This window comes from Felis catus, chromosome E2 (genome assembly GCF_018350175.1).
Source record: "Felis catus isolate Fca126 chromosome E2, F.catus_Fca126_mat1.0, whole genome shotgun sequence".
Classification (NCBI taxonomy): Eukaryota; Metazoa; Chordata; class Mammalia; order Carnivora; family Felidae; genus Felis; species Felis catus.
Window position 1 is genome coordinate 30,417,499 of NC_058382.1, and position 24,582 is coordinate 30,442,080.

At 44.1% G+C, this 24,582-nt stretch overlaps 1 long non-coding RNA gene across 2 annotated transcripts in view; it reads right to left on the reverse strand.

The window, feature by feature from the left end:
• Nucleotides 1–24,582, reverse strand: part of LOC109494857 — a 121,470-nt gene that overhangs the window by 51,936 nt on the left and 44,952 nt on the right. Inside the window, exon 1 of one of the 2 annotated variants that reach the window (XR_006590414.1) lies at nucleotides 10,471–10,908. The exons of the other annotated variant lie outside the window; for it this stretch is intronic. This is a non-coding gene — a long non-coding RNA (uncharacterized LOC109494857). Of the gene's footprint in view, nucleotides 1–10,470; nucleotides 10,909–24,582 lie in introns of those variants that run through there. 2 annotated transcript variants of the gene reach the window in all.

Sequence of the window (24,582 nt, forward strand, 5' to 3'; positions counted from 1 at the left end):
TACAAGGAAATCTTACTAAGCCAACAGCTCAGGAAGGCCACTGAGGTCAACAGGCTGTGTGACCCCACACTCCGGGAAAGGACATAAAATGCACCTCATTAGTATGTATCTGACAGAAAAATAATGAAGCATTTATCCATTGGCTCCCATCCCCACGGATCAAAAGTTAGCCCCAAGGACCTGAACAGACATTTTTCCAAAGAAGATACACGAAAGGCCAACAGGTACATGAAAAGATGCTCAACATTACCAGTCCTTTCGGAAATGCAAATTAAAACCACAGTGAGATATCACCTCACACTGGTCAGAATGGCCATCATTGAAAATACAAGAAAGCTAATAAATGCTGGTGTGGATGTGGAGAAAAGGGAACCCTGGTACACTGTTGGTGGGCGTGTAAATTGGTGCAGTCATTATGCGAAACAGTATGGAGGCTCCTCAAAAAATGCAAAATAGAACCACCATATGATCCAGCAATTCCATTTCTGGGAACACATCCAAAGGAAACAAAAACACTAACCCGAAAAGATATTCTTACCCCTATGTTCAGAGTAGCATTATTTACACCAGCCAGGACATAGAAACAGCCTAAGTACAACCTAAGTGTCCACTGATGGATGACAGATAAAGAAATTGTGAGACACACACACACACACACACACACACACACACACACACACTGTATGTGGAAAATCCTACCATTTGTGACAACATGGATGGACCTTGAAGACGTTATGCTAAGTGAAATTAAGTCATATAGAGAAAGACAAATACTGTGTGGTCTCATTTATATGTGGAATTTTTTTAAAAGCTCATAGAAAAAGAGATCAGACATGTGGTTACCAGAGGCAGCGGGCCGGGGAGGGGGAATTGCAGGAAGGAGGTCAAAAGGCACATATTTCCAATTATAAGATAGATCAGTACTGGGGATGTAATGTACAACATGATGACTCTAGCTAACACTGCTGTATGATATGTGGGAAAGTTGTTAAGGGAGTAGATCCTAAGTGTTCTTATCACAAGGAGATTTTTTTCTCATCTTTCTTTTCCTTATATTGTATCTATATGAGATGATGGGTGTGGGTTGAACCTATTGTGATAATCATTTCACAATATAGGTAAATCAAATTATCATGCTGTCCACCTTAAACTTGCACGGTGATGTATGACAATTATTTCTCAATAAGACTGGGAAAAAACCAAAGAAACAAACAAAATTGGCCCCAATGAGGCTTTCCCACCCCACACCTCTGAGTTGTCTTATGTCAACCATCAACAAAGAGGCGATGGGGTATGCTTCCGGTATAGGATTCTTCCATATTATAGCTTGACCATCTTCACACATGCTAACCACACCATAGAAGGGGAAGATACATAAAAAGAAGGAGCCAAGCCCAGAGGCAGCATAGGTCATTTCTGCCCGTATTTTACCAACCGGATCTGGTTGCATGCCCTGCCCCACCCCCATCAAAGAGAAAATAAAAAGGTAGCCTTTCTGTGAGCTCAAGAGGAAAAAGGAAATAGTTTGGTGAACACGGGACATTGTTGCTTCCCCTGGTCCCACCGGCAACCTCTCATAGTAGTTGAGCTCTTTGGCTGATCACGTCATGTTCAAGGGACTCGGTGTTCCCATCACTTGGTAAACAGTTGACAAATGATATCTCTACTTACAATTCTGCAAAATGAAAACTCTAAGTGGCTGCAAAAGATACTCCTTGATGAGAAAGTTCTAACAGTGGCCTTGGCCAGCAGGGATCTCAGTTGGTGCTGTGTTCAAATAATGGACTCATGGTTATATTCCCTCTCGTCTGGGGCTTACAAAATGGAAGTGCCAAGCGTGACTTAGAGGGTGGCACAAAGGAGACCAGCCCTCTTGTGACTGAGTCAGGCCATTGCTGTTGACATGTACATGGGTTCATGGTATCCCATGCTCCCTGGGTGTCTCTGTCACCAACTGGGCAGTTAGTTACTGATCGGACAATACAACTTTACCCAGGGGTCAGGAAAAGAGTGCTCACCTTTATACTCATTGCCTGGAATTCCCTTATCTTATAGTTTACACAAGATAAGGTGACCTTTGCTTGCCTTGGCTTAGAGCTGGAGAAGCAGGCCAAGAGCTTGGTGTCCTGAGTTCTGTCCCTGACTCTGCTGGGCATCCATTCAAAAAATACTGAGCAGCTCCAATGTGCCCGAGTCTCTGCTAAGTGCTGGGGCCGTAGAAGAAACAGGTTAGAAGGTCTCAGTTTTGGCTTTGTTAGACATTAAATAATAATCACACTAATCAAATCCTATTATAAATTGGAGAAGTACTCTTAAGGAAAACTGTTGTATAGCAGTTGTCTTTCCATATCTATTCTCTCCTCCTTGCACATTACCGGAATGTTCTACGTTCTAGCTACACATAAAGCCTTCAAGAAAAAAGGTTGGTTTTCCCAAACTCCCTTACAGCTAGGTGTAGACATCTGACTTAAACCTGGCCTAAGGAATATGAGCAAAAGAGGTGGGTTGTTCCACTCTCTCTGCCTCCTTTTGGCTGACTTCTGGAAGTCTGATGTGATGGCAGGAGCTGCAGCAATATTTTTGGATTCTAAGATGGAGCCATTTTGAAGAAGGAGCTTAGTCCTTCACGATTATGGAGCTGACTACCAGCCTTTGATGTCTACACACACTTTTGCGTGAGAAAGAAAGTATTTGGGTATCTCTTTGTGGGAGAAGCAAGACCTATCGTTTGCTAAGGTCATCTGAGAGATGAAAAGGAGCCACGTGCATGAGGAGTGCAGGAGAAGAGTGTTGCAGGGAAAGGGAATCTCATAGGCAAGAACCATGAAGTGAACCCACAAGAAAATCAGGGGCTGCTTGAGGGCAAAGATCAAGAAGAGGGTGGTGTGAAGTGAAGTAGGCAGGGGATGGCAGAGCATGAGTGGCTTTGCCATGAAATAGGTGCTCATCCTTGGCTCCTTTAACCTCTCAGGTCCTCAGTTTGTGTCTCTATTAAATGGGAATAGCAGGTACGCTTCTGTTCTCATGGGATTTCTGTAAGGAGCAAATGCTACGTTGAGGGGGCAGAGCCAGCACCGCACACTGATGCACAGCAAGGGCATTCCGACCAAGGTCAACCAAATTCAAATCCCACCTCTGCCATCGACCGGTTGTATGACTGGGAGTTAGTTCTTTAAAAAAATTTTTTTAATGTTTTATTTATTTTTGAGACAGGGAGAGACAGAGCATGAACAAGGGAGGGGCAGAGAGAGAGGGAGACACAGAATCTGAAACAGGCTCCAGGCTCTGAGCTGTCAGCCCAGAGCCCGACGCAGGGCTCGAACTCACGGACCACGAGATGGTGACCTGAGCCGAAGTCGGCCGCTTAACCGACTGAGCCACCCAGGCGCCCCGACTGGGAGTTAGTTCTTAAACTAACGGTATGTGCCTCAGTTTCCCCATCTCTAAACAGAAGCAGCAATCATATTTCGTTCATAAGGTGGCTGTGAGAATTAAATGAGTTACTATTTGTCAAGCACTTGGACTAGGACCCCTGCCGCATACCGATTGCCACAGGCGTGTTTCGTAAACCAATAAACGTAAGAAAAGTGTTTTATGACTTCAGAGAATCACACTAACTGCACATAGCTGGTTCCCACCTTCAACTGAAACTCTCCAGGGTCAGTAACTTTCCCTGCTGCTCCTCTCCAATTCTCTAGCACCTACAGAAGTGCCTCTTTTTAAAAGAAATCTCATCACAAGTGACTTTTAAAGACATAAGCCATTCGAAGTGCAGGTACAATGACTTCTCTGCATCTCCATTCCCTCTGCACGTATAGCTTTAAGGGTAACTGTAGGCCCTACTCTGGAAGGCCACGGTAAGCATGAGACTGATGTACAAAAACAGGGGTCCACAAACTTCTTCTGTAAAGGGCCAGAGAGTAAATATTTTAGGTTTGTGGGTCATACAATTTCTTTCTTTTTAATTTTTTAATGTTTATCTTTATTTTTGAGACACAGAGAGTCAGAGCACGATCAGGGGAGGTGCAGAGAGAGGGAGACACAGAATCAGAAGCAGGCTCCAGGCTCTGAGTTGCCAGCACAGAGCCTGATACGAGGCTCGAACTTGTCAACTGCGAGATCATGCCCTGAGCTGAAGTTGGACACTCAACCAACTGAGCCACCCAGGCATCCCTTGTGGGTCCTACAATTTCTGCTGCAACTGCTTAAACCAGCCATGGTAGCCCCAAACCAGCCATAGATAATGCATAAAATGAATTGACATGGCCCTGAGCCAATAAAACTTTATTTATAGACACTGTAGTTTGATTTTCATATAATCATCATGAGTCATGAAAGAGCTTTTGATATGCTTAACCATTAAAATAATGTCAAGACCATTCTGAGCTCACAGGCTGTACAAAAAGAAGTGGATTAGAAATAGCCCATGCACTGTAGTTTGCTGACCCCGGTCCATAAATATTTGGCACAAAGTCTGGCGCAGAGTAAGTGCTCAAGAGCTGTTGTTAAAGTGTTTGTTATTAAGATTAGCAAGAGAGGGGTGCCTGGGTGGCTCATTCAGCTAAGCATTGATTTCTGCTCAGGTCGTGATCTCACAGTTGGTGAGTTTGAGCCCCACGTCGTGCTCTGTGCTGACAGCTCAGAGCCTGGAGCCTGCTTTGGATTCTGTGTCTCCCTCACTCTCTGCCCCTTCCCTGCTCAGGCTCTGTCTCTCTCTCTCAAAAATAAATATTAAAAAAAAAAAAAAAAAGATTAGCAAGAGAGCATCAGGCAGTGGCTTCCTAGTCCACAAACACCTGAAAACTAGGCCTCCTCTGGGACTTTACTTTTCCTTCTTGTCCCTCAAGCAGCTGGGCTTGACCTAGGTGGGGGCTGGAATTTGGGGTGGGGGTGGGGCAAGAGGGTTGCATGAAGTCAATGCCTTGGTTCAACAGCTTCCTAAGCATCGTGACTGCTTGGACCAAAACCTGACAGCTTGAAAGGGGCTTTATAAATGAAGAGCCTGTAAAGCAATTCAGAATCTGATTTTGCTGCAAAAGCATGATTTTAACAGATCTGTAGCTGTTCCCAACCTTTTAACACTGTCTCCTGTGAGTCAAGAGATTTTGATCTTGTAACTAAATTGACTCTGCTGAAGGTTGGCCATCCTCCTGGGTAAATTCTCTGACATGCACGGCTTCAGCCCCAACCCCCTCTCAAAAGAAGACAAAAAAAAGGAAAGAAAAAAAACACCCAACTCTCTTCTGTACCCAGTTATCCCCTAACTCATTTTCTCCAAATTGAAATATTAAAAAAAAAATGATAATGAGTGTCAGAATTGACTCCCTTTGGCCCTAAATCTAGTGTTCTTTTTTTTTTTTTTTTTTTTGGCAGGAGACATTTCTGTTTAATACCAGTGCTAATATTTAGAAAAGTGGCAGCAGATTTAAAACAGTTACTCGAGTCATTCCAGAGATCTATCATGTTCCAGGGCCAGGCAATCAGTGCATGGCAATCAGGCCATTTCTTTTTGTGGCTTTTTATTTTCTTTTATTTGAGACAGATTGTCGCAGAATCCAACAAGAAATGGTTTCAAAATAAAGAGCTCAAAGAGTAGCTTGGCCGCGGCAGGGAAGCACAGGCTTTTCTGGACGGAGCAACATTGTCTGCATTCTACAGCGCGATGCAAGAGGCCGCCGGGCTGTGTGCAGGTGCCAGAATCCCTCCGGGCATGTGCCTGCCCACAAAAGCAGCACTCACGCGTGAGGAGCACAGTCCTGGGGCTGGTTTTGTGGAGCTGGAAATGTGTCTCATCTCCTAAAGTCAAGGACAGAATGTGACCAGGAACGAACCTGCTCCTCCGGTAACGGGGGAGAGAGAGGTGGGAGGAGGGAAAGAGGGGAGAAAGGAGAGGAGAAAAGAGAGAAGAGAGACCGAAGAAGAAAAGGGACGGGCGAGCAAGTGCATGGGAGGCTGGGAGAAAGCATTGGAAGGTGGGGACCAATATATATGCAGAGGCGCCGAGTCGAGTCTTGTGCCTTTGCGACTTTCCCCAAGGGGCACAAGAGAGCAGCCTCCAATAAGATTTGGGAAGAAGGGCTGTCACCAGCAGATTTAGAAAAATATGCATATTTTCTTCCAAATCCAAAAATCCAAGAGCTCACAAACAGAGAGGGTGTATATGCGCATGCGTGCCCACATGAGAAAGCAGGAGAGAGAATTTTCCTTCGCTTTCTTCCCCTCTAATCTCTGTTTTCTCTTGCACAATAAAAGGTTATTCCCCCTGGAGTTCTGGCTGAGAAACTCAGAGTTCTAGAACTTTACAGAAGCTCCTCTATTGTCCTGAGAGGAACACACTTCTGGGATGAATTGGCCAGAGGCTTTTGGCTGGCAAGCAGGGAGAAGGATGGATGGCAGAGCTCTGGAAGGACATTTTATCCCAATAACCTGGTGGTCATTGAAGAGAATCCCTAAGTGTGAAATCAAAGCTCAGCCTGTCCTTCCAATTCTTTGCCATCTAGGAAAAGGGAAATGGAATCAAAGTCAAAAAGCGTGCATCGGGGGCACCTGGGTTGCTCAGTGGGTTGGGCATCTGACTTCTGCTGAGGTCATGAACTCCCAGTTGGTGAGTTCGAGCCTGGCATCTGGCTCACTGGTCAGTGGGGAGCCCACTTAGGATCTTCTGACCCTCTCTCCCTCTGCCCCTCCCTGTGCAGTCTCTCTCTCTCTCAAAAATAAAAGGTTTTTTTTTAAAGGATGCAGGAGATGAAACTGAATTTATTAATCAGAACTTCTTGGTAAACAGTACTTTGGCCCATCGAAAAACTAATGGTTTATCATTGGGGCACCTGGGTGGCTCAGTGGGTTAAGTTTCTGACTCTTAAACCTCACGTTCATCTTGGGTCATGATCTCAGGTGAGATGAACTTGAGCATCTGGCTCTGTGCTGACAGCATGAAGCCTGCTTGGGATTCTCTCCCTCTCTCTTCACCCCTCCACAGCTCATGCTCTCTCTCTCTCTCTCTCTCTCTCTCTCAAAATAAATAAACATTTAAAAAAATGGTTTATCATTGTTGTTAGTGAAGATCCCCAATGTACATAAGATGTTTTATCACTGTTGAAATAGAGTGGCTTAAGTCACAAAACAAAACAGTAATTCTGTTGAGAAGATTTTTATATGATAATATCCAACATTTGTTGAAGGCTTATGATGTCACACATATTATCTCTTTAAAATCACCACATTATAACCCTTACTGTTAAGTCTTATGATTATTCCTCATTTTATAGGTGTGGAAACTGAGACAGAGAGTAGAAGAACTTGCCTAGGGTTACAGCTAAGAATTGGAAGAAGCTAAGAGTTGAACTGAGGCAGGTCTATCTGACAGCAGATTTCTTGTGAATAATCTGTTAGAGATCATTATTACACTATATTTTCTTAATCTCCAAACTATACTTGGAGATTAAATTATACTGTATTTTCCTGTGCAAAAATATATGTTTTCAGGAGAATGAATATGAGGATAAATAAAATGGAACCATTTTATGGGAGCTTAGTCATGTCTAGCATATGTGAATAGTTCATAGATGAAAACAGAAGGATTGGAGGTGAGGCCACACATCCAGTCTTGGAGGGCCATTTTGTGTTGAGTTAGGCCAATTCATCACCCCATTCTAGTGGTGTGAGTGAGTGTGTGTGTGTGTGTGTGTGTGTAAGTCTCAAGCAGAGCTTCTGGAGAGGGTATCTGTGAGCCAGTTTAAACAGGTGAATAGGAGTTTGTGAAATGGACAGGTTAAGGGGAAAGAGTCTCCAGAAAGAAGGAACAGGATGTTCAGAAACACAGTCCCAAACACCATGCATTGTTTCAGGAATCATAAGGAGTTTTAAATGTCCAAAACATACACTTCAAGATCAGGAGTGCTGACAGTTGAGACAGGCCAAACAACAGGAGACAGAGTTTACAGGGTTGTGTTTAATACCAAAGAGTTTGGACTTCCCAGGGCCTTCATGAACCTGCCTTGTTTGGAAGCTTCATATACTCATCTGGAGTGCAGAATAATATGCCTGGTAAAGAACAAAGTTATTGAGGCCAAGCAAAATAGACTTGGAATCACTGTAGGAACATTCAGAAACACAACCTTCACATGGTCAAAGCTTGAGGTCATGAAGAAGTTTGGGTTCGTGTCACTGTTTTCTGAAGGGTGGCATCTAAAATCAGCAATGCTCTTTTTTCTTCTTACTTTTTCCTGTACATGAGCTTTCCCTAAACTGCCTATTTGTGATTCTCCTGCAGCACAGGCACTTAGGAAGGCATAGATAGTATATTTTTTTTTCCAAAGGTGGGGGACGGGGAAGCAATCTGTCCAGTCCTCAAGGAATCCTCCATTTTTTAAAAAAAAATATTTTTAATGTGTATTTATTTATTTTTGAGATAGAGAGAGTGGGGAAGGGGAAGAGAGAGAGAGAGGAAGGGAGAGAATCTCAAGCACTGTCAGCACAGAGCCCAGTGAGGGGCTTGAACTCACAAACCGTGAGATCATAACTGAGCTGAAATCAAGAATCCAATGCTCAACTGAGCCACCCAGGTGCCCCTCCTCCTTTATTATTATTATTATTATTACTATTATTATTATTTTAATTTTAAAGATAGAGAGAGTGCCAGCCAGGGAGAGAGGTAGAGGGAGAAGATAGACTCTTAAGCAAGCTCCACGTGGAGCCTGGCATGGGGCTTGATCCCACAACCCTGGGATCATGACCTGAACTGAAATCAAGACTCAGACACTCAACTGACTAAGTCACCCAGGAACCCCAAGAATACTCCTCTATAAGTGTCTTCTTTCTACCACAGGGATGTGACTTTCACAGCTGTGTTTCTACTCTTTGACCAATCCTATAGACAAAGTTGATTGGTACAATGTTGAGATTTATAAAAAGAAATATATTGTAGGTCTTCGTCTTGTTTCTGGCACAGAGCTCTTAAGACTCTTGGAATTTCCTGTGATAAGAGCAATAAAGGTGCCTCTTGTTATGTTAATGGAGTTACATTTGGAAAGCACCAAAGGTTGGGGGCTAGTCAATTGCCCAGAGAAGCAACCCACCTGTCAGAGGGTTGGAATCAGTCCCATCCTCAACCTCAGAGAAGGGAGAGGGGCTGGAGATTGAATTCAATTACCAATGGCCAATGATGTAATCAATCACACCAATGTAATGAAACCCACATAAAAACCCAAAATAATGGGGTTTGGAGAGCTTCTGGGTTACTGAACACATGGAGATTCTGGGAGATTTGTGTGCTTGCAGAGGGCATAGAGGATCCAGGTCCCTTCCCCATGCCTGGCCTTATGTGTCTCTTCCATCTGGCTGTTCTTGAGTTATATCCTTCTTTATTAAACTGGTAACCGAGTAAGTAAAATGTTTCTCTGAATTCTGTGAAGTACTCTGGCCAATTAATTAAACCTAAGGAGGGGATCGTGGGAATCTTTAATTTATAGCCAGTCTGTCAGAAGTACAGGTAACAACCTGGCCTTGCAGCTGGTGTCTGAGATGGTGTGTGGTCTTGTAGGACTGAGCCTTTAACCTGCGAATCAGATGCTCCACTTCCAGGTATATAGTGTCAGGATTGAGTTGAACCATAGGATACTCAGCTGGTGTTAGAGAATTCCATGGATGTGTGGGGAACACCCACCCCCCTTTGGAATTGGGTGTTAGAAGCTTAACTGGACCAAAGAAAGACACATGGCTTAAGTTACTTTAGACAGATTCTCACCAGGAATGTGAAATAGGAATTCAGACCACCAGTATGTGTGAATGATAGAATAAGAACACAGTAAAAACTTGGACATCTGGGACAGCCATTTTTTCTATGGACGAAGAAGCACAGGAACAGGTATATAAAGAGAATGGAAAAGATGCTCAGAGAGACGCAGAAATGAAAGAGAGGGAGTACTGCCTGGATCCCTAACTACTGTTCATGGTTCTGACAGCAATTCTGTTCTGTGGCCCAACTATATTCCTCCCCTCGATTCCATGGGACGTAGTTTTTTAGTAAATCCTTTTGGGTTTTGTTTTTGTTTTTGTTTTGCTTGAACTCTTTTGAATTGGCTTATGTTACTCGAAACTCAAATGCTTTCGACAGTACCTAAATCCCCACCTGCTAGTGGCCACCAAGAATCATAAAGACCAAGGGGATATACAGGAGGATATCAGAAAAATCTCAAGTGCAAATATTGCCCAATCAATATCTAAAAGGCTGAAACACATTCAATTTCTAGGACCTTTTCTACAACATGGCGTGTCCACTCCACAAATGCCTCTTTGATCAATCTGGTGCCGAAGCCATGGCTAATGTGTACTTGGTTCAGCCATGGCTGAAGATACTGGTTTGATCCCCATGGATAGCCCTTGTTAGATATTCCTTTCTTTACTTCCTCAGCCCACATAAATTTCTTCCGCCTCTTTCAGGGAACGTTGTACAAGTATTACAGTACTTACCACAGTCAGTATGGTGCCATCATTGCTTCTGTACAGCTCAGCCTCACCCAGCAAATCATGTGTCATTGAGAAGACCGTGTCTTCTCTCCATTTTGCCCACAGTTATCTTCACAAAATCTTGAACCTACAAGCCCTTCAGTTACTGCCTTTAGAATATTTTTAAAGGGAAAATTTCACCAATGAATGAGGTCCATGTTGGTATATGATTTTCTCACTCCTTCCTAGAAACCATTTGAAGGGGAATGGAGTGATATCTGTGGGGGGACCTCAGTTTGGAGCCTGCAGCTTCCCCCACATCAAGTTGAGGTTTAGAGATGTGTCCATGCTTTAGAATAAGGGAAGAGAAAAGGGGTTGTTTCCATCCAGGGTGCAGAGCCCAGGATCTCTCATGGGAGCTGTCAAACTTGCTGCCATTTCCCCTATTTGGAGCAGACCACACTTTGTCTCTTTTCCATCACAGTGAGATAAGAGGTTCTAGAACTCTGAGAAAAAGAGATTGACTCAAAGGATTGACCTTTTCTTGCTATCTTAATAGCCAAACTATATCCACAAACAACACACATTTCTTCAAGTATCTGAGTGGCTCTGACCTTTAGGGTCAGAAATAACACCCTACTGCCCTCACCAGGCCACTAATGCAGCAAAGGAAATCCATTGCCTATCTTCAGAATTCAAGGGAAAGTTTATTTGTGGAGAAATACTGAGAAACAAGCCAACCAAATTCTTAATCAAAGGGACTCTCACCAAGACTTTAGATTTTTCTCATTTTTTCTTAGTATAGACATAAAACTACCTTGTAAGAACTCATTGTGACCTCTGACCTATCAAATGGTCCTAACTTTAGTATTTTCTGTTCTTGAAAGAGGGAAGAAAATTCATCTCATGGTTCGTGCTAAACTTTCAGATTTCTACTTTCCAACAACTTTCCAAAGACTCATCTACAACAAGACTCTCAACCCAGCTTCTAGAAAATTGTAGAGGAAAATCTAAACTCAGCTTTGTAAATCCTTGTGAAAAGAACAGACAGGGTCCTCAACTCTTTTTCATCCTGATTAGGATTTGCTCTGCGCTTTGTTGTAGACCTTCCAGAAGCTAGGACTTGTAAGGACACCTTGAAGGCAAGAAGAACAGATAAACATTTTATTTAATAAAGGTTTGTTGGTTTCCTACTGTGTGTTCAACACTTTTCTGACCGCTGTGGAAAAATGGAAGCAAATATAAGACCAGAAGCTCAATACTTTTGATATGTTATAAATGTTCCAGGATTTTCCATGTAAGAAGTGTTTTCACTTACTTCACTTAATATTAGCAACATTTTTCTTGAGACAGCAATGTGATAGATGAGGAAATCGAGGCTCAAAATGGTTAAGGCACTTGCCCAAAGGTTACACGATGATGTAAGTTTTCATATATGATTGTATAATGAAACTAGAATGCCTAGTTTTCTTACCCTTGGTGCACTAGGCTTTCCATTCTCCCATGTCTCTGCTTAACATACATGGGGAAATAAGATAGATGAAGCAAGGCAGGCCATGTGTGATTGAGTGTTAAACTACATGGTTCAATAAATTGCCTGAAAAGATACAGAGGAGAAATTGGTATGAGTTTCCATTCATGGAAAATCTCATGAAGGACAAGTGTCTTAGGTTGGACCATGAAGAATAAAGACAACCATGAAAGGGATGGAAACAGCAGAGGAAAGTGCCTCAAAGAGGCTGATAGTTTTCCAGAGTGTGGGACTTAAGAAAAAAATAAAATGGAAAATGCTAAAACCCATTTTGAAGAAGTCTGAGGAAGCCGAGCAGAGGCAGTAAAAAATGTCATTCTTCAGTCTTGGCCAGACCAGGGGGCAGATAAGAGGCAGAAGAGAAGCTTGAAATTCAGCAAAGTAAATGAGGAGCAGTGGAAAGAAAGGGTCTGCTCTCCACTGAGAACAGCAAGGCCCTCCTGCAAGCATTCTCCAGAGCTTCAGTCTCTAAGAAGAGAAACCATCAGAATGCAGAGCTTGACAACTGCTCCAGAACTCCATTCTCCAAGACACAGGTGATATGCAACTGCTCCCAGCTCTACCTTGAGTTCCATGCAACCTTTACTGCATGGTGATATCAAAAGGATGGGAGGTGACGGCAGAGAAATTAGGTGATCTTTGGCACCACAGAGAGAATTCTGGTGTGGTTCTTGTCCTCCTCCCCAGAATTTCCATACTGGCCTCTTTCCTTTGTTTAACTCTGTCAGCAACAACACTAACATCTCGGGGCCAAGGTAAACTTGGAGAGCCCAGGGCCTCTCATTTGGTTGGTGGCAGAATCATTCTGCAGGTCTTTTCTCTGCTCTGTATCTTCTAGAGCTGATGACCACAGAACCAAGGGAGCAGTTGAGTTGACCCTGAAGCAGAAGGATCTGGACCACCTAAGTCTGAGGTGTGTGGCTGGAGGAACCCATTTGTGCATTCCACGTGGCAAAGAAAAGTCAAGGTCAGTGAGGCAGGCAATCATGGGACATGCTTTTCCCTGCCTCCCCCACCTGACCCACTTCTCATGATCCACCTGCTTCAGCCACCTCAGGCCCCGTCCTAGCTGCCAGATGCTAACTGAGGCTGTTCCTCAAATTGCCAGGAGATTGCTATCCAAACTGTCACCCCCTGATCAGAAAAGAAGGAGTTATGGAAAGTAACTGACAGCACCTGAGCGATCTCTCATTTGGATTAAATCAAGATCTTTAAATATTTATAAAGTTCTGGTATCTAAAATAGCCAGCCCTTGCCTTGCACACAGGCGGTTGAAATATGGGCCTAGTGCATTCTAAACTGAATACTTGTCTGAGCAGTCATATATTTTGTTTGTGTGTGAGAGTATAACAGTGTGTGTGATTGTGTGTGTGTGTATGTGTGTGTATGTTGAAAAACCTATTGCATTATGTTAAATATCCCAAGGGCTCCGTATAGAACATGACTGGAATGAATATAGGACAAGAATAACTTTTTTCTATCTCATTAGATGGTCTGAGTTTTGAAATCTGCTCTAAAAGTGTGGTAAAGTGTTCAGTGTTGTAGATTAATGCACTGAATACATTTCTACAGTTCTTGATGTGTTTCATAAAAGGTCCATTTCAAAAGTGTGCTGTATTATAGGTGAACACTCGCAGTAAATAATCTTGTTACAGAAACCTAAGCAATTTTTACGAGGCGTATTTCTGGCTGACTGAACAATTTATTCTCCAGATGTCACATTGTATTTTTCCAATATAAAATGAAACAGCTTTTTTTTTCTTTTAAGGCTGACTGTGCTGCTTTGTCTGAGTCTAGAACAAAGGATCTCTCCTTAAGGAGGCTGATGTGGTGTTAAAGCCCATCACTTTAAAATTAACACTACACCTGGGAAGGGCAGGCAGTACCATCGTTGGCTTGCTTTTTCAGGAATGATCCTTGACAATCAGGCAGGACACTCCCCTGAGTCATCCAGCTGGAGAAAACTCTCTGGCTTCTTGAAAAGTCAAGGAGAGTGAGAGAAAAAGGGTGAGGAGAGTGAATAGGAGGGGCAGGACAGGAGGGGACAATAGGGTATAGAAGGGAATAGGAGAGGAGAGAAGAAAGAAGGGAAGGAGGGGAGGAGAGCAGAGAAATAGGGGAGGTAGAATGATAGGAAATGGAAAAGCAGGTGGCAAAGGAGGAGAGAAGTCATATAATGGCAAAGAAAAAGCAAGAAGCATGCATGGCTGGACGAGATGGGAAATACAAGAGAAATACACAAAGTCTGCAGCCACCGGAGGCAGCGTTTGCCGAGATTTTTTGCAGAACACTAAGACCATGAAATACTCTATGAAAAAAAAAAAAAGAATTCCATGATCAAACAGTTTTGGAAAACAATGAATTCTATATATATACTCTCTTCCCTTGGAGACTCACAATGCACCTTAGCATATTAAAAGGTTTGAGAAGTCTGGTCAGAATGAAACCTGTTTAACTTCATTTAACACATTGTTTGCAAACTTATTTGAAGTCAAAATTTCTCTCTCCCTCTCTTCTTTTGATCCCCATAGCATCTGTGATCATGTGGTTTAGATACATTGTACTGAAGGTACCTGGCACATCGATCATATGTTGCGTCTAGAAGGTTGGATGGTCTCACACCCTCCATTCCCTTAATATCAACAGGGTATGTAGACTGAAACACTCCTTAGGGAGCTCTATAGCTACATAATACTCACCCAGAATGGGTCTCTGGGAAAGTTATTTCTTAACATGGTATCTAATGCTGGCCAAGTGTATTAGTCAGTTTTGGCTAGGTATGGTCACAGTAACAAACAATCCCCAGTATTTTGGTGGCTTACAAAGGTTTCTTTTTCACTGGCCCCATATGTCCCTGAAGCAAAGCTGAGGCTCTACACTTCTGTTCCCCATATATTCCACAGCCCAAGATCCGGGTCTCATGACAGAAGGAAAAGAGCACTGTGGATGCAATGTCTTTAAAGCTTCTTCCCAGAGTTATCACACATCCCATTCCATTGGTCAAAGCAAGTCATATGACTAAGCCTAATGTCAAGAAGACAGGTAGTACATTTCTCCCACAGGGAAGAACCGCAAGTCACATGGCGATGTGTGAGGAAAGTAAAAACTTCCAGGGAGGAGAGTGAATGAAAAAGAACACTAACACAAGTTACTGCATAGAAGTTAGAGGAAAAAGCTATGACCTATTGGCATGTCTTTTGGGGACTCCTTATTTTAGGTTCGACCACCTCATAGTTTCAGAAAATGAAAGAAAAATTAGACAAAGGCTAGAAATGGAGTTGGTGCCAAGAGAGATATGTTAGGATATTAATGAATACGGGTGGGTCTTCCTTTAAGAAAATTCAGTATATGAAAAGTAGGGTGTATTTTAGGGTGTAAGTGTTCACAGAGGACAAGAAATCTTGGCTTCACTGAAGAATTCCCAGCAAAAGTTCACTGAACAGAATTGCATTTAATTTAATGTATTAGATGAAATCACATGAAATTGCCATTTTTGAGGATATTTTTAAAGTTACCTATTCGTGAGGCACCGACGTGGCTCATTTGGTTAAGTGTCAGACTCTTGATTTCGGCTCAGGTCATGATCTCACAGTTCGTGAGTTTGAGCCCGTGTCGGGCTCTGCGCTGACAGCACAGAACCTGCTTGGAGTTCTCTCTCTCTCTCTCTCTCTCTGTCTCTGGCTCTGTTTCTGTCTCTGTCTCTCTTTCAAAACACATAAATAAACATTTTAAAAAGTTACCTTTTAGCAATTTCACTGACATAATCAAAAATTCAATTGGCGTGCATACTGTCAGAAACCATCATCAAGGATGACTGAAAGGTTTCACCGTGGGTGCCGATCATGACCAACTGGGAGTGTTGAGAAGGATTCCCAAGTGGCATGTAGTCCCAGTAAAAAAAAGCACCGTGGTCCACAAGTGCTTTCTGCCATGGGAGCAGGGCACTTGGGCTGTGTATTTGCCATCCCTGGTCTGCAGTGGGGAGGGGTACACCCCTCTTTTCATGCCATCAACATACCAGTGCCAGACCCTAAAACTAGGGTACCTGCCATCTGCCTCCCAAAATTCAAAGGATTTCTGCTTCAGTGCAAACTGTATCTGATTCAAGGGGGCATTGTGGACCAACTCAAAATTCCCTCTCCTGGAGGGAAAAGAAAAATCCCTTTATTTCTGGGGATTTGAGAAAACCCTAAAAAAATCTTTTACTGTGCAGTAAGCAAGCCCTGAGGCAGAAAGAAGTACTCAGGTGACAGCCATCTCCCTGGAGTCTCCCACTTTCAGAACAAACAGGTATCTTCCAGAACAAACAGGTTTGATCTTGCAAATAGAGCAGGGCCTTTGCACTGACTCCTCCCTCTTTCTAGAATATCCTCCCCACCCCAGAAATCCACATCTCTTGCCCCCTTTCGTTCTTCAGGATTCTGTTTAAATGTTGACTCCACAGAGAGGCTTTCACCAGCCATGCCATAGCAATAGCTACCCCTGCGACCCTCAGTTCCCCTTATCCTGTTTTTTCTTCAGAGAACTTGTGACCATCTGACATGACGGATGGTATGTGTGTATAACAGACACTCAATAAATGACTCTTGAGTGAGTCAATGAATGAATGAATGAATGAATGAATGAAATCAAAAGAGTAACACTGTAGCCCAGCACAACAGGGACACCTTAGAGAAACAGCCTTTCTCATGTAGATTTATTGCTGAAATTTGAAAAACAAAATGTTAAAAGAATTCCAAGTAGTGATTTCAAAAATATTTAATATAACATTGCATCTGTGAAGATAGACTAAACAGTCACAAAGGAATAACCTAAAAGCAGGAACCAGGGAGCCTGGCTGTCTGGGGAATCTTGTCCTCTGTGATCAAGCACACAGCTCTTGATCTCAGGGTTGTGAGTTCAAGTCCCACACTGAGTGGAGAGGTTACTTAAAAATAAAATCTTAAACAAATAAATAAATAATAGCAAGAACCATTTCAGAGGAGTGAATAGCAGAATAGGTATTGAAGAAAAATACGGAGTGGGTGGGGTGAGGACAAACCTGACAAATGGAGCCTCACCTCCAAGGAGAATTGAGTTTAGAAATGAGAGGAGAGAAGAGAGATGGGGGGATGGGGGTGGTCATGCTCGGGAGATCTAGTCCACAAGTGAAAAAGAATATTAAAAAAAAAAAAAACAAATAGGGGCACCTGAGTGGCTCAGTCGGTTAATAGGGGCACCTGACTTTGGTGCCCAAATACTACCCAAATAACTAGGAGGAACAGAAGCAAAAATCTGAGAAAATGATAGCTGAAAACCTGTTTGAGCTGAGGATTGAAAACTGAATTTTCTAAACACCAGGCAAGGGCCACCTGGGTGGCTCAGTCAGCTAAGGGTCCAGCTTCAGCTCAGGTCATGATCTCACGGTTTGTGAATTCGAGCCCTGCATCGGGCTGTCTGCTGTCAGCACAGAGCCCACTTCGGATCCTCTGTCCCCCTCTCTCCCTGCCCCTCCCTGACTCGTTCTCTCTCTCAAAATAAATAAACTTTAAAATAAATAAATAAATAAATAAATACCAGGCAAATTAGTGAAAAATAAGTCTTTTAAAAAACGAGTTAATTTGAGGACTCACTTTGTGTGTACTATGTCGCCCCATTTAATCCCCACAGCCACAGGCAGGGTGGTATTAGGAGATGAGGTGAGCCGTCCAAGGTCACACTGAGAGCCAACAGTCAGGAATCAAGCCCTTCTGGCTCCCAGGCCTCCACACTCTGGCTTCCCTGCCCGCCCTGCCTCTCGAAGCACTCAGTACAGACTGCGGGTAGCATCCACAAGCCCCAGTAAAGTATGCCCCCCTCCCCTCAGACAGCTCTTATGGCTTTGCGTTGATTTTCCAAACATGGGGACATCTTTCACTGAACCATCCTCTCTCATTCTCTTTTTCTCTCTTAGTGTCTCCCGTGCTCATCACCATCCTTGACAGGCAAAGTCAGGAGGGTAGAATCTGTTCCTGACACAAAGCACGGGATTTAAGCTCAGCCTCCAGAGCCAGACAGCCTGGGTTTGAATCCTGATTCTGCCAATGCCTCGCTGTGTGACTTTTTGCAAGTTAATGAACTTCTCTGTGCCTCTGTTCTTATCAGAAAAAAAAAATTAATAGCCACCTCATAGGGTTTGTAGGAGGATGAATTTAGTTGAGACACACAAAATCCTTAGCATACAGGTACACAGGAAGCAGTGAGATTTCATTAGCTCTCTGGCCCTGATTGAGCTCTGGCCACAGTATCTTGCACCCTCCCCTCCACCTCCCAGATCCCTGCCATGAGGCACTGCTGGCATACAGATGCTGCTCCATGGATGAGATTCTACCCCCGGTTTAACTGGTTTCCAGCCAAGCCCGTTTGCCATCCTCCGTAGTGGACCACGGCAAACCCTATGCAGCCTGGCTCTCCCTCCTTGGGCCTTCTGCATGGTCTCTCCCCCTTCACACCATTTAGTCAATGCCATTAATCAAAATCCTATAGCAGAAAACGCATGCATAAGTCCGACACATTTATTGCTATGGCAACAATTCAGGCACTTGTCCCAGTGTCAAGCTATATCAGTGGAGATAAATTCTATTGTTTTCACAGTGACAGTTTTCTCTGTGTTGGACTTAATCCATGGAAAAATATAGCCTTTCTCCTTATTTAAGAGAGTGAGAGAGAGCTCGAAAGAAAGAGAAAGTGACCTCTGGGTTTCTTACCCCATGCATTCAGAACTGAAACCAAATTTTTTCCTTTCTTGTAAATGAAGGAAGACATTTGGTGATTTGCAACAGAGCCATATTGATCAATCCATCAGTGGTATCCCGATAACCGAGTCTCCTCTTTGGAAACTGGACTTCAGGGAGGGCCCAAATGCATCCAGAAAATGTGCAAAATCCAGCTCTACTACGGCCATCGCTGTCTTAGCCTGCACCAGGGCCTGGCTCTTTAGATACTGGGTGAATTCAGCCTGATGCCTCGGCAAACAGTGTCAGGAAATAGAAACGAGCTTCCTCATGATGAACATTTCCCCCTGATGGATAGCATCTCTCACTGACAGAAACAGCCTCTTCTGTGTCTTGGAGATGAGGTAAGAGTCCTCTTTCCCATTTTCCCCAGCATCTTTGTCTGGAGCCTCATGGCACAGTGGCATTAAAACATGGCTTCTGTATGATGTACGTTGAGAGGTAGCCTGCCCTTTGGGAGGAACTCAGATTGTGCTTTATAAACCCCTCTGGCTCTTCTTCAAGGCAGCATCTCTTTTCCACCCCTGCTAGCATCAATCAATCCCCAAAGGTGAAATTGAGTTTGATTCTAGAAGCCTTTTTGAGTTGGAGTGTGCCCAGCACTCTCCCAGGTGGTGAGTGAAATGTACAAGAAACACTGCCCTCACATTGATGATAGTTTAGCTGGAAACACGAATCCTTCCTTCCTTTCTTCCTTCTTCCTTCCTTCCTTCCTTCATTTCCTTCCTTCCTTCCTTCCTTCCTTCCTTCCTTCCTTCCTTCCTTCCTTCTCTGCTATCAAATTGGTATTAAAGCAACCAATGTGTGCCAGGGGTCTTACCCACAATAGCTGTATTACCTTTCTCTTGCTGCTGTAGCAAATTACCAAACATTTAGTGACTCAAAGCAATGCAAATTTATTCTCTTACAGTTCTGGAGATGAGAAATCTGAAATGGGTCTCACTGGGCTAAAAGCAAAGTATCAATAAGGCTGAATTCCTCCTGGATGCTCTAGGGAAGACTCCATTTCCTTGCCTTTTCCAGTCTCAATGGCCACCCTCATTCCTGGCTTTTGGAGTCTTCTCCATCTCCAAAGCCAGTGGTGGCTGAGCATTTCTTGTAGCACCATCTCTCTGGTTCACTCCTGCCTCCTTCTCCCATTATTAAAGACACTAGTGATGACATTGGGCCCACATAGATAATCCAGGATGATTACCAGCATCCTTAACTCCACCTGCATAACATAACATATTCACAGGTTCCAGGGATTATGATGTGGATATCTTTGAGGGGGAGGCATTATCCTGCCCATCACAACCTGCAAATGTTAAGACTTTTTTGTAAGGTAGGTGTTATTACCCTCCTTTTGCACATGGCAAAGAATTAAAGAGAATTCCCCGAGCCTCACAGCTAAAGTAATGGTGCAGCTGGAGATGGAATGTGGGATTCCAAAGACTCCTTCATTCTTTCCTACCTGGACCATAGTACTTCCCTGGTCTGTTCACTCAATAAATAGTAATTGCTGGGGTGCCTCGGTGGCTCAGTCAATTATGTGTCATGATCTCATGGTTCATGAGTTCAAGCCCCACGTTGGGCTCTGTGCTGACAGCTCAGAGCCTGGAGCCTGCTTTGGATTCTGTGTCTCCCTCTCTCTCTGCCCCTCCCCTGCTTACACTGTGTCTCTGTCTCTCTCTCTCTCTCTCTCTCTCTCTCTCTGCCCCTCCCCAGCTCACACTTGTGTGCTCTCTCTCTCTCTCTCTGTCAAAAATAAATAAAAACTTAAAAAAATAGTAATTGTTGACCACCTACTATGTGTATCTCTGTGAGACACCATTTTGGGGGAGGGTTGGAAAACAAGGGAGGAAAAGTAGGATGTCTTAATAGAAAGACAGGATGGTGAATAATTACGTTAAGAATTGCACTGTCCCTGAGAAGAGGAGACTCGGTAATTCTGGAAGGCTTCCAGAAGGTGGTGGGGCTGGGGCTGCCTCAAAAGGAGGTACAGGAAAATTGCTCCATTCCTTCCAGAATCTTCTGTGTATAAGTGGGGGGATTGCACACAACGTGTGCCCTCAGTGCCTTGGGAAGCCCATCCCAGGGCAGAAGTCTCGCTGCTTTCCAAACCTGGCATTCAAGGTGACTGGCCCTCCCAGGGTGGCTGGAGGCCTCACCAAATGTCTACCAAGGTCTTTTCCCCTTGAGTTTAGAGCATGATGCAATGTTGTGTTTCCTTTATCCCAGATGCTAGCAGCCATGGTGAGAGAGGCAGCTCTATTAGCAAAGCCTAAGACCTGCATTTCACAGATGGAGACAGAAAAGAAGCCTCCTTTCCTTTTTCTTTTCTTTCTTCCCCTCTCTCCATCCCCCCCTTTCTCCCTCCTCCCTTTCCTTTCTTTTCCTTCCCTCCTCTCTTTCCCTTTTCTTTTCTCTCTGGCTTATTTCTTTCAAAAGGGAGGCTGGAAGAAGGAGCTCATTATGGGTGCTCTATGTCCTTAGGACTCTCCTGGGAGCCTCCTCCATCTGAACGAAAACTGTGGTTCTCAGCCTGGCTTTCCCGTTGGGATCACAACTTCTGCAGGGGGTCCTGGTTTGACCCCAGTCTGGTGAGGCCTACAGCACAGGAGCAGGGGAGACTTCACTGTCCCCTTACTGCTGTCCCCTTTGCTGGTTCTGGCACGAAGGGAATTCCTTGAGGGTAAAGGTCCTGTCCCAGAAGTGAACACCACATCACAGGAGGAAGTGCACCTCTGGTCCAACGTGGGGGTGCCAGGAGAAGACGGTGACAGGTTATAGGAAGGAGACTTGGTGTCTTTCCTAAACCTTGGGGAACCTCCCTCTGTGGATTACGGGAGAAAGGTGGCATTTAATCATTGTGTTTTCAGGGGCACCTGGGTGGCTCAGTCAGTTAATTAAGTGTCTGACTTCAGCTCAGGTCATGATCTGGGGGTTTGTGAGTTCAAGCGCCTCGTCGGGCTCTGTGCTGACGGCTCAGAGCCTGGACCCTGCTTCCGATTCTGTGTCTCCCTCTCTCTCTGCCCCGCCCACATTCACACTCTGTCTCTCTCAAAAAATAAATAAACATTAAAAACAATTAATCATTGTGTTTTCAGCACAGTGAGTAAGGTCAAAAGAAGGCCTAGAGAACTTTCGAGAAGAAACCCAGGAGATCTGGAATGAGAGACAGAGGGAAGAGAAAGAAAGAAGAAATGGCAGGCAGTGAGGGCAGAGTAGGCCCACAAAGCCACAAAGAAAGAGGGAAGGGCCCTCAGGAATGACAAAATTTTTAGCTAGGAGGAGGGGTCTAGAAGAAGAAAGCTGGCAGGCAGGAGGGCTTGAAGATGCTCTTCTAGAAGTATTTACGGAAGGCTATGTTGTCATCAATTGCCATCTCAAACAGTGTGGGGCAGCGGAGATTATGGGGGCATAATGGCATCCCTCGGTGTCAACACTGGGTGTACTGACCTGGAAAGAAAGCCAAGAAGTGACTCACAGAAGATCTTGCAGTTGGAGCTAATAGATGGCAAGGCTGGGGCCACACAGCAACCGGAACAGTTTTAGAGAAACCACTGCGGGTGGGGGCTACTGGGGTGGGGCTCATGTTTAGCTCTGGGGTCTATTTATCATTGAGCCTTCTTGCTGGTTAGTTCAGGGCCTGCAGTCACAGCAGAAAGGCGGAATCTCAGTCATTGTCGCCCTGAATAAAACACAGTTGCCAAAATCTGCTTGCAGAATAGGAGGCCCTATACCCTGGGAGGAAGGGGACCACAGAGCAAAAGAAGGTCTCTGGGAAAGGGAAAAAGAGGATTTTTCAATTGATAGAATTTTGTTTCCCCCATGGTACCAAGCAGAAGGCTTTGCTATAAGGTGGTTTCCCAGATTTCAGCTGATTGTGTTTTCATGGTTTTGGACCAAATCCTTGCACTATGTACAAAGGGCATGTTTCTTCACTATCCTCAATCATCTCCCTGTTTCACTGGCTTATTTATTTTTAACTGGCTTTTTAAAGCTCATTTTCTTTAAAAGGGAAATGTTAGGTCAGTAGGGTAACTGCAAAATGAGTATCACTGACCACAGAGAAAAGCGGAAACAGAGACTAAATACACTGGATATGAAACAATGTGATTCCATGATAGGTACTTAGAATTTTTGCTGAAGGTTCTGTGGCTGAGCTCTGGTCTCTGCCAAGAGGGAACTTATGCGTTGTGGAGAGTTATTTAAGACAAAGCTGCTCCAAATAGAATCCCCCCTACCCCCCCCACCCCCCCACCCCCCCACCCCCGTGGGTTAATTAACAAGATAAAAAGCAAAGTGATACAAAAGCAACATTCTCACCCCATAGGATTCACTGTTGTGTCTGTGTGGGGCACCCAAAGTAACATCTCCAATGCAAGTGGTGAGTATCCGGTATTGTGGGAAATGTTGCCAAGAGATGTCTTAGCACAGTTCCTTGGAGAACAGCCTGAGGCAAAGCTTACATGCCAGGGTTTTCTTAGAGAGTACAATACCAAGGCATCAAGAGTGAGGGAAAAGAGATCCCGAGCAAGGATGGGGGAAAAGCCAATACAAGCGGTGTATCATTGAGTTTGCCACGGACTCACAACAAACACAGTCAATCTCTTGGTCATGAAGGACATCCCTGGAAAATCTATGGAATCATTATAGTTGGGAACTGTCTTTTGGAAGAAGAAAGGGTAAATAATTTATGTGCAGACTCCTTGCTGCCTTTTTTCTCTCACTGGATGGAGTTTGCATCACGAAGCGTTCACTCATCAACACATCTGATTTGGGTTGCACCTTTGGACTCTGTGCATCCAATCTGGTTAGACCTGAGCATGGAGCACAATTAATTAAGAGATTAGGTGATGGTAGCGGTGGCTGAGACAGCTCTATTTCCTTTTCTCTACGGTGACGGAGTGAGGCAAATAATGCAAGAGGCCTCATCTCATGCTGAATTTCTGTGGATCTGAGCAGATTTTGACATCTGTTTCCCCTTTTGTGGAATGAGAAACCATCACATGTAATGCTGGGGCTTCTATCTCATGACAAGGTTCCATGGATCAGATTGGCAGGAAGGGCCAGGCAAATCGAATGAGGCCCATCAACCCGTTCCTGCTCTGGCGTTGATGAAGGTCTACTGGCTATCATTGAGTTGTATGAAAACTCATGGCAGGAGGAAATGAGTAGAGATATAATTAGGTTTATGTGGCAAATTATCATTTGAGAGAAAGAGAATATACCTGCTTTTCCAAAGCTTATTATAACTGGAAGAGTCTGCCAAAATCATCTCCTTTAATCCCTTCGTTTTATGGGAGGAGAAGGGTGACATTAGCAAGATGACAGAATAAGAAGTCCTTGACCCTCCTACCCCCTACAAATACAGCAAGTCAATGACAATTTGTGGACAAATTCCTTTTGTGAGAAATCCAGAAATCAATTGAGAGGCTCCAGCACTGTGGCTGAGCACAAAACTATCCACATTGAAAATTCAAGACACCTTCATGAATTTCCATAATTCCTCCTCCAGCACAGTGCCATAGGATTGAGAGGAAACCCTCCAGCTCCCAGCTTCTCCTTGGGGGAAGAAAAGAGTTGCAAATTCTGAGGAACTGGCCTTAGTCTTACTTGTCTCAGAGGGCTGATGGGACCTAGTATACTCCAGATCCCCAGGGGAGGAGCTAAGAACAAAAAAGGCAGGTTAGACGAGCACAAAATTAGAGACACCTCCAAAATCCCTGGCCAGGCTGATTGGTCTGGGTGTTCTGTATGAGGCCAGTCCATGAAGACTGGGTAACGTGGCTGTGTCTAACACAGTGATACTAACACAGAGAGTCACGGAAAGTGAGGAACAGGGAAATGGGTTCCACGCACAAGAAC